The 13,803-nt window shown below is 37.8% G+C and overlaps 1 long non-coding RNA gene across 6 annotated transcripts in view; it reads right to left on the reverse strand.

The window, feature by feature from the left end:
- The window catches only part of LOC110394741, a 56,394-nt gene that overhangs the window by 11,531 nt on the left and 31,060 nt on the right, over nt 1–13,803 (reverse strand). For all 6 annotated transcript variants that reach the window (XR_002435851.1, XR_002435857.1, XR_002435853.1 and 3 more), the window contains 4 exons: nt 7,360–7,429; nt 4,575–4,771; nt 3,458–3,642; nt 1,831–1,975 (listed from right to left, as the gene is read on the reverse strand). This is a non-coding gene — a long non-coding RNA (uncharacterized LOC110394741). The remainder of the gene's footprint in view (nt 1–1,830; nt 1,976–3,457; nt 3,643–4,574; nt 4,772–7,359; nt 7,430–13,803) is intronic.

The following is a 13,803-nucleotide window of genomic DNA, read 5'->3' on the forward strand; positions in this document are numbered from 1 at the left end:
CAGCCAGGAAAAACTGCAAGAACATTCCTTAGCACTGTTTGACTGAGATGAATGGATACTGACAGTTTTGCTATACTTCTTTTCCAGTGTATTTACTGGTACAACTACCTCAATTTACTGAGAAAACTATTTCTGTATCTGTATATGTAGGTCCCTCCTTTTACGACAGTAGACAAGCTGCTCCATTTTCCTGACAACTTTAAGTCCTGAAGTTACATACCCTTAGCTTTTCTCATAATAGGTTCTTCTATGATAGGAATGCAGTTCACAGTACTCCAGAAGCAGCTCCTTGACAGAGAAAATGATTGAACAGCGCTATCTTTTAAGAGTCTGCCATTTTATCCCAAGTTCAGAATGTTAAAGATTGTGTCCATGTACAGTTCACAAGTTCTGCATATTGTAGGTTTGTCTGTATACAATTCACATCTGTTTATTAAACTGATTTTAAAGGTCCCTTCAGCTATTTTAATACTGATACTTTTTGTTTGCAACTTCAGAGTAGTGTATTTCAGGAGACTCTATTTGGCATAAGCTTTTACAGTAATGTAAACGTGATAGGAAGCATTTAAATCAAAATACATTTAATGCTGTTCATATAGCTAAACTGAGCTGAGACTCTGTGCTTTAACTCCTAATTCACCCCTCAGCAGGGGCTTTCAGTTCAGGCCTTCTTCAGACCATCACCCAACTTGCAGTGCTTGCTAGAGCAGCTTGAAAGTAAACTGTGAAGAAGCCAAGTCTTATCCAGGGTGAAAACAAAACTGAAGTGACAGCTTTGTTAGCACATGAAAGAGAAGTCTTATGACTTATTTTTAGTTTATGTATTTGCATTTTCTTTTCTTGCTGGATCAAATAATCCTATTTTTAAAGAAAAGAATATACATTAGCTGTATCTGTGTGTTTGATTTCATGAATAAGCTCATTGAATCCAGTATTTTTTCTGTGACTCAGTCTGCAGACTGCTTTTGCCTGACAAAGGATAAGTAATTTAGATTTGTTAAATTAGGAAATGCGTATTATTTATATAACCTAAATTAAAATATTTTTTTTCCTGTTACTCTTGTTCACATAGATACATGTATTTTAACACACAACATTCATTTACACATGACAGCTAAATGAAATAAGCACTATCTTACTTTCCAATAGATTTTTTCCTATTTAACACAAGAAATAAGTACAATTGCATGAGGTGGAGCCAGGCAGCTCAGTTAGTGCCCCATACTGTTGTTTTTTTCATTTGTCTGAACGTAGACCAAGATCAGTATCAGACATCCAGAGGTTACTTTGACCAAGGTTACCGTGACTTTCCACCGTATGGTTATTTTGCATAAAAAGAAAGACTGAGTTAGAAATACTGCTTTCACCAGAGCTATTAAATTATTTCCAGAGTGGATAATAACCTAAAGCACTTTTAGACCCAAACATGTCTCAACTTTAAAACAAAATCTATTGGAAAACACACAGATGCTCCTCTCATTTTAACTCTCTGTTGCTCAGAAATCTGTTTCCCATTCACCTACGCACACATACACTAATTACACCAGACTAAGGGAAGAAAATAAGAGTAGATGACAACATAGTGACAATATATTTTTGTCTTTCTCTTGGAAGGTATTTTGATAACTTGATCTTTGATATGATAGAATGCTTCAGGAAGATGAAAATCCTTCTTCACCATGGATCAGATTTGAACATACACCTACACTAGTGAAAGACTCTCCCCTTTAGTCTGTTGCTGGCTGTGTTACTGCCTGTGTTACTGACTGTCCCCATGCCATACCAAAGAGCTATCCAGCCTCCCACCAGGTGTCATAACATGCTACATACCTGATTGTCCTCCAGCCCTCCATCCTCAAAGGCATGGCCACGTCTGTTGCACTTGGCTGTGGGAGGTCATGTTCCTGCACAGCCTCTGATGATTCCTGCAGGTTTGTTACCCAGCACAGAGTCATGAGATCAATCCAGAAAGCAGCTGTGGATGGATAGCTGAGAGATAGGTCTTGGCAGCTTTAGGACAGTCAAGCATTAACACGACTGAAAAACCTTCACACACGATCTGACTTGTATCCCATAGACTCAGAACAGGGACTGAGCTAACTTAAGATTATCTGTGTCTAAGTATCTTGACCAGGAAGGTTTTGCCCTTGGGACAATTATCCATCTTGTGAGCCAGGTGAAAAAAAAAATTAGATTTTGCTAAAAGGAGAAAGTGCTTTGTCCTATGGATACAAACTACATGCTGAAGCTTGCAAGAAGAGATAATTTATAACAGAAAGAACCCTAATCCAAAGCATAAAGAGCCTCCTGGAAAAAAAAAAAAGAAAAAGAAAAACTTTTTATAGCAGAGGAAAATGTAATGTAGCCAACATTGATTTGTCATAACAGAAAAAAAATCAATAGAGGAAAAAAGTTTCAAACAGGGGATTTAATTTAGATGGTGAAACAATAACAACACTGAAAACATTTTTATCCAGCTGGAAATCGGAGGTGGCTTGCAATTGTATCAAGTAAGAAATGCATTTTAGATGGAAAACATCCAATATGTATAGCTTAACTCTACGTTGCACATCAAATCCTCACTTCCATGCTACTTTGAGTGCCCTTAAGATCTCCCTTCGCACATGATATCTCTGAGTCAACCCATTTCTCTCCTGGATACCTACTGCCATATTCACAGTAGGGTAAACTGAAGAAGTTGGCTTCCAAAGTAAAGCTAACAGAGTGCTAGTGGAGGATCGACCAAGCAGCTTTCTTTTCATTTGCAAAAATATTGACTGATTATTGTGGGTTAGCAGACAGTTAAGCCTCATGCAGCCACTCCCTCTCTCCCCAAGTGGGATAGGGAGGAGAATCGGAAGGGCAATAGGGAGAAAACTCAAGGGTTAGGTAAGTATAGACTTCAATAACTAAAGCAAAATAACTCCATTCACAACCATGCCTCACCAGGCAGATATTTAGCCATTTTCAGGAAAGCAGGGCTTCATCACTTGTAAGGGGTATATGGAAAGACATATACCATAACTCCAAAAGTTCCCCTTCTTTTTTCTCTTTCCTATGGCTTTTATTGCCGTTTACAGCTTCATATTATTATACGGCACAGAACAACCCTTTGGTCAGTTTGAGTCAGCTGTCCTGTCTGTATCCCCTTCTAGTTCCTGGTGGACCCCCAATCTTCCTTCTGGCAGGGCAGAGTGAGAGAAGGCCTTAAGGCTGTGTAAACACTGTTCAGCAATAGCTAAAACATTGATTAGTTATCAATACTGCTTTGGTCACAAATCCAAAACATAGAATCATATGAGCTATTTTGAAGAAAATAAACTCTATCTTAGCCAAAACCAGTACTCTTTAAGATTTGCATAGCTGTTTTCAGGTCAAACCCTTGTCCAAATACCATCTTAGAGTCCCCCTTTCAAAGTCAATGAATGTAAGATCTGTGACTGCTTTGTAAATTGACCTTTTGTGCTTCAGTCTGTTCATGATGAGCTTCTTTGCAGGCACATTTCCACCAGACTTTTTAATAGGTTTCCTAACATCTTGTGTGACTACATAGTTTGAAGACAGTCTAATACTTGGGCTGACAAGTCATTAACGGTCTCAGGACTGTTATGCATGTACACATCTCATATTGTTACAGTGTAACTAGAAGGAAAAGTAAACAAGTATTTTTCTGCCCTATGGAACACTTCTAGAATTTTGTGAATGTAAACACAAAAATTACTTGATAAACGGTGGATAAATATCTCATTGACATTCTAACATAGAGCTAATTAATGAGAACATTAATGGAAAACCATAACCTTCTAATATAGTGCCTACTGCAATCATCCCTCAGATTTTCTGAAAATGTTCATAGTATTTATTCTGTAGTGATTTATGTTTAGCAAACTTTTATTCTTGCCACAAAGGATGAGGAATGAAATTAATTTTAAAGTGCATCTATTTAATAATACCAAATCTGCTGGCAATTAATTCTTAGTCATTGGCAAATGCACAGTAAATAATCATGTAGTCAGTAGCTGTCAGATTCTCACAGAACAATCACATTGTAAACCTACCTGCAGTTTACAAGGATTCTTTTTAATAACCTACATTTCCCATTTCCCAACTTCTGTGTGGAATAATAATCTCTCTCAATCTCTTTCTCTCTTTTTTTTTTCTTAAACATCTATAACAGTATAGCATCTCAGATTTTTTTAGCTTTTGAATGGAATAAAAATAATGAGTAACACATAATCCAGACCATTCTTTGTTACTGACTCATCCTTTTTCTAAAATACAAAGGTTAGGATTGTTTTCATGCCATAGACCAATTTTCCTCCACTGTTTATGTAAAACATATTCTCCAAGGCAACTATTGTTCACAGATCTGAAGTGTATTCACAGTTTCAGAAGTAAACAAGCAGAGATGCTAGAAGTAAGATTTCGTTTACTTTCTCACAATTAGTGACACAGACAACATCACTGAATTATTCCCAGCTAGATTATTACTACTGCTGCTATTATTATTGTTGATGATGACGCAGAGGAATAATCAAAACGTAGACAGGAAGTAGTCTAAGTACAATACTTACAAAATTTGAGTGATTTAGCCACCTCATTCACACATGCTTATGTCCAACTCATGTGAAATCCATCAAAATAGATGATGATGGCCTCCAATAAAGATTACAAACCCATGGTTCTTGTTGCCTTTGAAGCAAATGCGATTTTCCATCTTTATAGGTGAAATTTTCAGACCAACGTATAGCGGAATTGCGTTTGTATACACCTGAATGTACACAGCATTGTATCAGTCAACACCTTTTTCATATAGCAGAGGGACATTTGCCTTGGTGCAAATAGCTGAATATACTGCATAGGAGTTTGGAAAACAGAGAAATGGCTATTTTGTCAACAATTCTTTTGATTGTGTGAAAGAATAATAGAAAAGATAGAGATAAACATGGCTCCAAATGCAGCCCTGTAGCACTTGTTAATAGACAAGATATAATTTATTGTTGCTTAAGCATCATAAGCCAAAACAATTGATATTCCCTATCCTTCTACTCATATAGAGGAAGAGAGGAGCTGTTGCTTACGCTCCACAAGATTTTGCAGGCAGACATTGCAGTGGAACCAGTGGCAATTAATTAGGACCAAGTAAGCTACTACTTCATTTTCATCTGTGTGCAAATAGGCTTAAATAGAGCAGTGACTCTAATAGATTATGGAAGAGAAAGCATAAGAAATTAGTATAGGCTTATAGACAAGGCTGTAAAAATATATAAATAAATCAAACTTCATTAAGAAAGGGAAATGAGAAAAGAGATTTGACTCTGAGAATACTCATGAATGAGGACTTCTTTTTATTCCTAGTCAATACAGTGCCTTATTTTTTCCCGTAGAGAAATAGTGAATTTTCTCCGTGAAAACATTGTCTCAGATAATCAAGAACTACACCTCAGACTACCTGCTGCTTAAGTTAGTTAGATATGAATGGATGGACAAACAATTGCTACCTACAGATTTCAGTAACTGGAACAGACTAGACCAAAAATATCACACAGTACATCTTTAATATGTCCCATAAGAGACCAAAGCACTGTTGATAACATTCCAGATATGTCTACATTGACATACTATTGCTCTAATTTTGCAACTGGTTATAAAACAGCAAATTCTTCAACCTTCCATTTAGATTGCCAAGAAGTTTTCTTGCTGGTTGAAGTGGTATTCTGCACTGATTGCACTGTTCCCAGCCTGCTACTCCAAACACAGCGCTCTTGAAAAACTGTAACATGAAGCGTCTACATCACTAAAGGGTCTGACCACTCTAAGGTCCATTATAAAGTTAAATTCAGCATATGACTGTTGTTATGTGGTAACACTTTTTTGTCCACATTTCATGAAGACATGTATCTTCCATCCCTAATTTTTCCCCATTTGATCAATTTTGTTCTAAATGTTAGGGATTCAAACATTACAAAGTGTTGGCTGCTGACCTACACCCTCTTTTTTTTTTTTCACTAGTGGACATTTTCAAACTCCTTCATTATTCTATTTTAGCCACTTGTAGACAGGAATGTTCTGAATGACATATTTCGGGAAGTAATGAAATGGTTTCCACAGAGAAACATCCAATATTTAGTAGCCGATTGCTGAGCTGCAAGATAGCATTTAGATCACAAGTTAATCCTAATGATGTGGCTGTAAAGCTTCACAGCTGGAACAATTCTTGAAAGAATATTCAGCTGCTAGTTTATTTCGTATTTAGATTATATCTTCTCGAAAAAGCATATATATATATATGAAGGAAATGTCAAAATTATCTCAAAATTATCTTTTTCTCTGGGACTTGAGCATTCTATTTTTCTACTCATGGATCTCACCACACACGTCAACAATGTAAATAACAGCTTGAAAAATTTGTAATTCTCTAATTCCTGTTGACAGATAAAATATCACTCCATATAAGATGAGAGTTGTTGACATGCAGAATTTTTATCCATGTAAAGGCCAGTCATGAGGGATTTACTGTCACATTTCATCTATTGATGAAGATGTTGACTGATGGCACTGTGTTCATTTTTTTAAAGGATGCAAAGTAGAAAAAATCCTAGTCTCAAGGAGCATACATCTGTAGGAAACAAAAAAAAAGAAAAAAGAAAAAAAAACACAGAAAGAGCAGGAAGGCTCAGAAAAAATCTGAGAAAAGTATACTTTAAAGTATTATTTTTGGGGAAAAATAAAGAATCATCAATAATGGAATGGTTACAGGGAAACCCATTAAGGTATTTTCCAGTATACAGGAAAGTGAGAGGAATAGAGAGGAAGAGGAACCAGAAGCAGATGTGACATTTTCTCTGTAACAGGTAATTTTCCCGATCTCTGTCCTGTAAAGTTTGATTGATATGCACATATCTTCAAAAAAACATTCCCCCAGTATTTTCTTCTCAGGGACAGCATTCTCTTTTACTGTTCTCTCAAGATCTACCTTTTCTCTCTTGCATCTTCCCCTGCAGCCTATCACTGCATGCTTGCAAAATCTTGGATACATTCTCAAGGCAGAATAAATGAAAATGTGAAAGAGGAAGCTTAAGAAAGCAACAGACCCTTCTCTCTCAAGAAATAAATCATGTCCTTCTTGTCAGTGTTTCTCCTTTTTTTTGGTCCCATACAGGAGATACAAGTAGCCAGAAATAAAGTGTGACTCCTTTTTTTCTCTTCTCCCTGTCTAACAACAAGATTTTCTTGAGAAAGCTCCTGAGATAACAACATTGATAATTACATTATGTAATTACATTTGGGTATGTCTGCAAACTGTTTAAAAACAGGATGTCTGCTTTGGATTGTCTTCGAGAATGTATGAAAACTTACGATGTTGATGAAGGAAGTCCTTACTCTGAAGAAAAGCACAGTCTGGTTCCATTCTGTATCCCGAGAAACACTAAAATACATAAGAACAGCATTTTATGAGGGTATGATAAGCCTGCTCTCAATCAGAATGCTGTTTTGAGGCAATTAGTGTCGTGTTGGATACCTCAAAAACAATTGAAGAGTAAAGAAATTAAAGAGAAGCTGAACAAAGGAGGCAAAAATCAGTGTAATCAATGCAGTTTACCCAATAGGGCAATTCAAATATATGAAAAGGAAAATATATATATTATTTTCATATCAGTATATGTACACTTTCTAATAAAATGCTTGTATCATGCCTTATAGTAAGGACCATGTGGGATTATGAACTCCATAAATATTTAAAATGTTAGCTTGAGATAATGCATGAATAAAATATGTTATCTAAGAGGGTAGGGTTCCTCTGTAAAGTGTTATTAAAACAGATGCCTGAAAGGGTGTTTGCTGACCTTTCAGTGCAATAGCTAGTAGTGCATAACTATGGAAGATATCTCACATTTCACAAAAACTACATGGATTATTTCTTTAAATAAAGAAGCTATTATGCAATCTAACACACCCTAGGCACTCTGTAAAAGGTACTAAAATATAAGCAGTGTCCTCCACAGAGTAAACTTTGGATTTGAATTACAACAGTTGTAATGTGGACCCTGACAGAACAAGTCCAATGATTAGTTCTTCCCTTCCTATTTTCTTGGTATTGCTGTAGTACTCAAGAGGAAAATGAAAATTTAAAATTACTCTCCACTGGCATCTCTCAAAATGTCTCCTCTACCATGAATTCCTATGTTTTAAACTACTCTTGGGATGTCTCTTTAGAATAGGGTTTTATTCAGCCTTATATCAGTGCTCTCAACATTGCTAAGCCCTTTTAGTAACTAAAACAAGAAAGAGCATAATCATTGCAAATAAAGTTCAATACTTCCCAAGTTTATTATACTGTTGTAGCAATTAAATGTCCCTGAGCAGTTATAATGTCGCAGTTGCCTAGGAAAAGTATTAGGTGTAAAAGAAAGGTAATATAGCAATTTTTAGTTATATGGTCATGTGTGACATGTCCATATAGTTTTGCCATACAGAAGAAACAGCATAAAAGGCACAAAAAACATAGTATAAGTGCAGCAGTACCTAATACCAGAAAGGTGAAAAAGAACTGGCTCAAAGGCAAAATGTACTTTTAATGTATGTAATGTATTTGATTTATAAAGTATTCAGATTTTAGTGGAAGTACACATTTTAGTCAAAGTGTACAAGATGAGAGCCTGAATAATACTTTGTCTTCTAATACAACATTTCTTTTTCTTCAACATGACAGTTCCCTTTTTTGTGATTCGATGCTTTGTTCTCATCTGGGAAAGCTTGAGTTTCTACTTACATTCTACGTACATTCTACGTCATTCTGATGCAGAGAGCTGATGCATGTTTACAAACTACATACAAGTCTCACTTTTCTTGGACTGGAGCTCTTATTCTCAATACTGTAATTGTTCAACAAATGTAATTTTTTGGTATTATACTTTTCTTCCCCTTCTTTTGACATGCATCAGCGGAAGTTGCTTTCAAATAAGTTTAGTGATTGTTGTATAACTAACAATATACTATAAACTTTAGCTTGATAAGTTCTTATTTTACTCTGAAGAAAAGGTATTGTCTCTTCAGCTGCAACTCTCACTGAGCATATTCACTATGCAGCTTTAACTACTTTTTTTCTACCAAAAAAATTATAGAAATACCAAAGATGCTAAATTACACTGAAATTCTGTTGTACTTGTTCAGATTAAAATTCCAGTGATAGTTCCTGTTTTTGCTGTATGAGTGCAGGCGTGTTCCCAAAAATGTCAGTCAGCAGGCAGGGATTGGGTATCTACAGCTTCTCTGGGAAGTCTGTGACAGTGCCTCACCACCCTCTGAGAAAATAATTTCCTTCTGTCATCTAACCTAAATTTCCCTTCTTTTAGTTTAAACCCATGCCCCCTTTGTCCTACCACTATCAGACCACGTAAGGTCAATCTCCCTTCTGCTTGTAAGCTCCCCTCAAGTACTGGAAAGCCACAATGAGGTGTCCCTGGAGCCTTCTCTTCTCCAAGCTAAACAAGCCAAGCTCCCTCAATCTTTCTTCTTAACAGAGGTTCTCCAGACCTCTGGTCATTTTTGTTGCCCCTCTCTGGTCCCACCCCAACAGCTCCATGTCTTTCTTGTGCTGGGGGCCCCAGGTCTGGATGCAGTACTTCAGATTGGGCCTCACAATGGCAGAGCAGAGAGGGACAACCTCCTCCCTCTTTTTGCTGGCCACCCCTCTGCTGATGCAGCCCAAGATACTGCTCACCTTCCAGGTTGCAAGCACATGCTGCTGGCTCATGTTCAGCTTTTAGTTCACAAATATCTCCACTTCCTCTGCAGGGCTGCTGTCCAGAAGTTCTTCTCCCAGTCTGTATACACAACTGGGATTGCTCTGACCCAAGTGCAACACCTTGCACTTGGTCTTGTTAAACGTCATTATCTTCTCATGGGCCCACTTTTCAAGTCTGTCCATGTTCTTCTGGATGGTGACCCTTCCTTCTATTGTGTTAACTGTACTATTCAGCTTAATGTCATCAGCAAATTTGCTGGAGGTACACTTGATCCCATTTTTAAGATGCCTAAACATCTTAGATATGAGGGTCTATTTCTGTAATCGTAAAAAGTCAGCACGGCTTCACCAAGGGTAGATCTTGCCTGACCAATCTGGTGGCCTTCTACGATGAAGTGACGGCATTGGTGGATGGGAGGAGGGCGATGGATGTCATCTACCTGGACTTCTCCAAAGCCTTTGACAGGGTCCCTCATCACATCCTTCTCTCTAAATTGGAGAGGTATGGATTTGAAGGATGGACTGTTCGGTGGGTTAAGAACTGGTTGGCTGGTCGCAGCCAAAGGGTCGTGATCAATGGTTCTGTGTCACGAGTGGTGTCCCCCAAGGCTCAGTCCTGGGACCGGTGCTCTCAATGTCTTTATCAGTGACATAGACGATGGAATCGAGTGTACCCTCAGCAAGTTTGCAGATGACACCAAGCTGAGCGGTGCAGTCGATACATTGGAAGGAAGGGAAGCCATCCAGAGGGACCTGGACAGGCTGGACAAGTGGGCCCATGAGAACCTAATGAGGTTCAACAAGGCCAAGTGCAGGGTGCTGCACTTGGGCCAGGGCAATCCCAGGTATTTATACAACCTGGGGGAAGAAGTACTTGAAAGCAGCCCTGCGGAGAGGGACTTGGGGGTCCTGGTGGACGAGAAGCTGGACATGAGCCAGCAGTGTGCGCTGGCAGCCCGGAAGGCCAACTATGTTCTGGGCTGCATGAAAAGAGGAGTGGTCAGCAGGGAGAGGGAGGTGGTGGTCCCCCTCTACTCGGCTCTTGTGAGGCCCCATCTGGAGTACTGCGTCCAGGCCTGGGGCCGCCAGCACAAGAAGGATGTGGAGCTCTTGGAAAGAGCTCAGAGGAGGGCGACCAAGATGGTCAGAGGCTGGAGCACCTCTCCTGTGAGGAAAGGTTGAGGGAACTGGGCTTGTTTAGTTTGGAGAAGAGAAGGCTCCGGGGAGACCTCATTGTGGCCTTCCAATACTTGAAGGGAGTGTATAAACAGGAGGGAGATCGATTGTTTGTGAGGGTAGATAGCGATAGGACAAGGGGGAATGGTTTTAAGCTGAGACAGGGGAGATTTAGGTTAGATATTAGGAGGAAGTTTTTCACACAAAGGGTGGTGACGCACTGGAACAGGTTGCCCAGGGAGGTTGTGGATGCCCCGTCCCTGGAGGCGTTCAAGGCCAGACTGGACATGGCTCTGGGCAGCCTGCTCTAGTGGTTGGCGACCCTGCACACAGCAGGGGGGTTGAGACTCGATGATCTTTGAGGTCCTTTTCAACCGAGGCCATTCTATGATTCTATGAAAAGACTATCATTTAAGTGTTAGTGATTTTGTGACCTAGACTTGCCCTGAAAACAAGTTAACCATGCAAACATATTTCTCTTAAATGAAAATAATTTAGTTTCTGAGGAATTGACATGATTTGTTAAAGAATGCACAATGCTTGTGAATTTGTGGTAAGTTAGTCACAGTCAAATGAATCAGCTCTTTTTGGATCTCTATGCTTCTTAAATTAGTTGGAGATTGTAGGAGAGACTCTCAAAATCACTTTACCTAGTCAATGTGGTTTAAGCCCTGGAAAATATAAGCAAATCAGGACCATGATACAGGCAGGATTTTGTAGCTTTTTTCAGTGAAAGAAAAGTGTTGAATACTTCAGCAATTAGTGTATTGATAATACCTTTGCAGTGCTTCAGTCTTTCAGTTTACTCATTTCTCTCGGCAGAGGGGCTTATATACAGGAAATGCCAATTCTGACAATTCAAGATGCATCTGAGATCTCTTTTGTCTCCTACAGACCCTCTGACTTCATTAAGTGTGAGGGATGGGTACAGGAAAATAGAATGAAAACTTTAAGTAGAATACTCACTTCTGTAGTAAATTAAACAATAGAAACATTTAGTAACTCATTGAATAGAAAAAAATAAATTCACCTTGTACGTCTTATGATCATGATTATTTCCTTTAATACTAGAGAACACTTCTTAATTTCCACAAAGATTTCATCACAAATAGAGTCTGCTTTATATATTAAATATATATTAATATATTAATATAATATATATTAAATATAATATATATATTAAATATGAAATTATCACTACACAATGTTTCAAATATGTTTGCTGACAAAATTCCTTATAAGCAATAGAATTAAGGCAAAGACACAATAATTACGTAGGAATGCAACTTTGGTTTTTGTCCTTTCTACTCCCTGCCATACTGAACTGGAAGTGTCCCTGACAGCTGAGCAAACCTTTTTCCCTTTCACAAATTTTTAATTGAGAAACATTATGTCTTTCCCAAGTTTATGTTCGCAAGTTGAAACTGTATTATTAAACATACTGTGAAATTAGTAGCACATTTTTACACATCTTTCCCATCACAAATTTTTACTGTTTTTGCCAAATTTACCAAAATAATGTTTTTCCTCTCTTCTTAACCACCTAGCATTTTCAGAGAAAGGAGTGGTATATAAGAAAGGTATGTCCTCTCAATGTATAGAGGAAGAGTTTCTTACTCCTGCATTCCCATTCTGTGTTTTTTTTTTCCTGCTAGTTAGTACATATGTACTCTGTGGAAATATGTACCACAGACATATGAAACCAAAGATTGGGCACTAATGCATATCATCTGATGTTATACAAATAAAGGCATGCAATGTGTATCATGTTCTCCATTTTACAATCCTGTGTCATGCCACTCTTCAGTTTGACAAGTTGCTTTATGCTATTAGGCAAAAAGACGGACAAGAGATGGTTCTCAATGCATGGGCTGTGATATACAATAGAGTAATCCAAAAAAAGCATTATAAAGAAGTTGGAAGGCCTTGAAAATTCTGTTCTTTCTAATTCACTCATTCTGTACTCCTTAAGATCAAGTTTCCCTGCTGTAGGGGGCCTGCTTTGCAGCGGGGCTGGACTCGATGATCTCTAGAGGTCCCTTCCAACCCCTGCAGCTCTGTGACTGTGTGATTCTGTGAAGTTACTTTACCAAGTTCTTGAAGCACGCATATGACTACACTGCATAACTTTGCTGCTCTTCTCATTGATTCAACTCCACTCATGCTTTGATAGAAAATGTTAAAATCTCAAGAAATACTTTATTTTCTTTGAGCAGGGGCACTGTCAACATGAAGAGCTGAGAAGTATCGATCTGGATGATTGGCATTGTTTCCTCGTTTTCAGACATAAAATCTTGTTTCAATTCTATTTAAAAATTGGCTGTTTACTACAAGAACTCATAATTCTGCAGAGCCCAATAATAGTTCCAAAAATGGATTATTTGAATTCAGATATAATTGAAGTAGAAAGTTTAAAGTATATATATTGGAAAAATCCTGCAGAAGCTATTAATCATAAGCAAAAATTATATAGACAAACAAGTAGATATTTTAAATCAGAAAAAGAGTAAAATGCAGCGAAGTCTACACACATACTACTCTTTGAGGTGTTTGCTCTATTTATTTCCATGAACATATTCACTTTAAGGCAGAATGTTTTCAGCAAGTTTTCACGGATTCTAGGCTAACAGCACCAGAGTTTGTACCTTCAATATTTCTTTTTTTTTTAAATGGGAGAGAACTGTACATGCCTTTCTAAAGCACACATCTAACTTCTGAACACAAAGATTCCTAATTACATTTGTGGTTTTAAAACGTTTGGGATTTTCTGAAGAATCCAAAATGTATTCTTAGTATGGCTAAAGTCAGCATCCTTTAGATAGTTGTCTTTAAACTGTGTAGCCAGGTATTATGCATATATTTCATAAACATGATTATCT

The sequence above is a fragment of the Numida meleagris genome, chromosome 1, assembly GCF_002078875.1.
Source record: "Numida meleagris isolate 19003 breed g44 Domestic line chromosome 1, NumMel1.0, whole genome shotgun sequence".
Classification (NCBI taxonomy): domain Eukaryota; kingdom Metazoa; phylum Chordata; class Aves; order Galliformes; family Numididae; genus Numida; species Numida meleagris.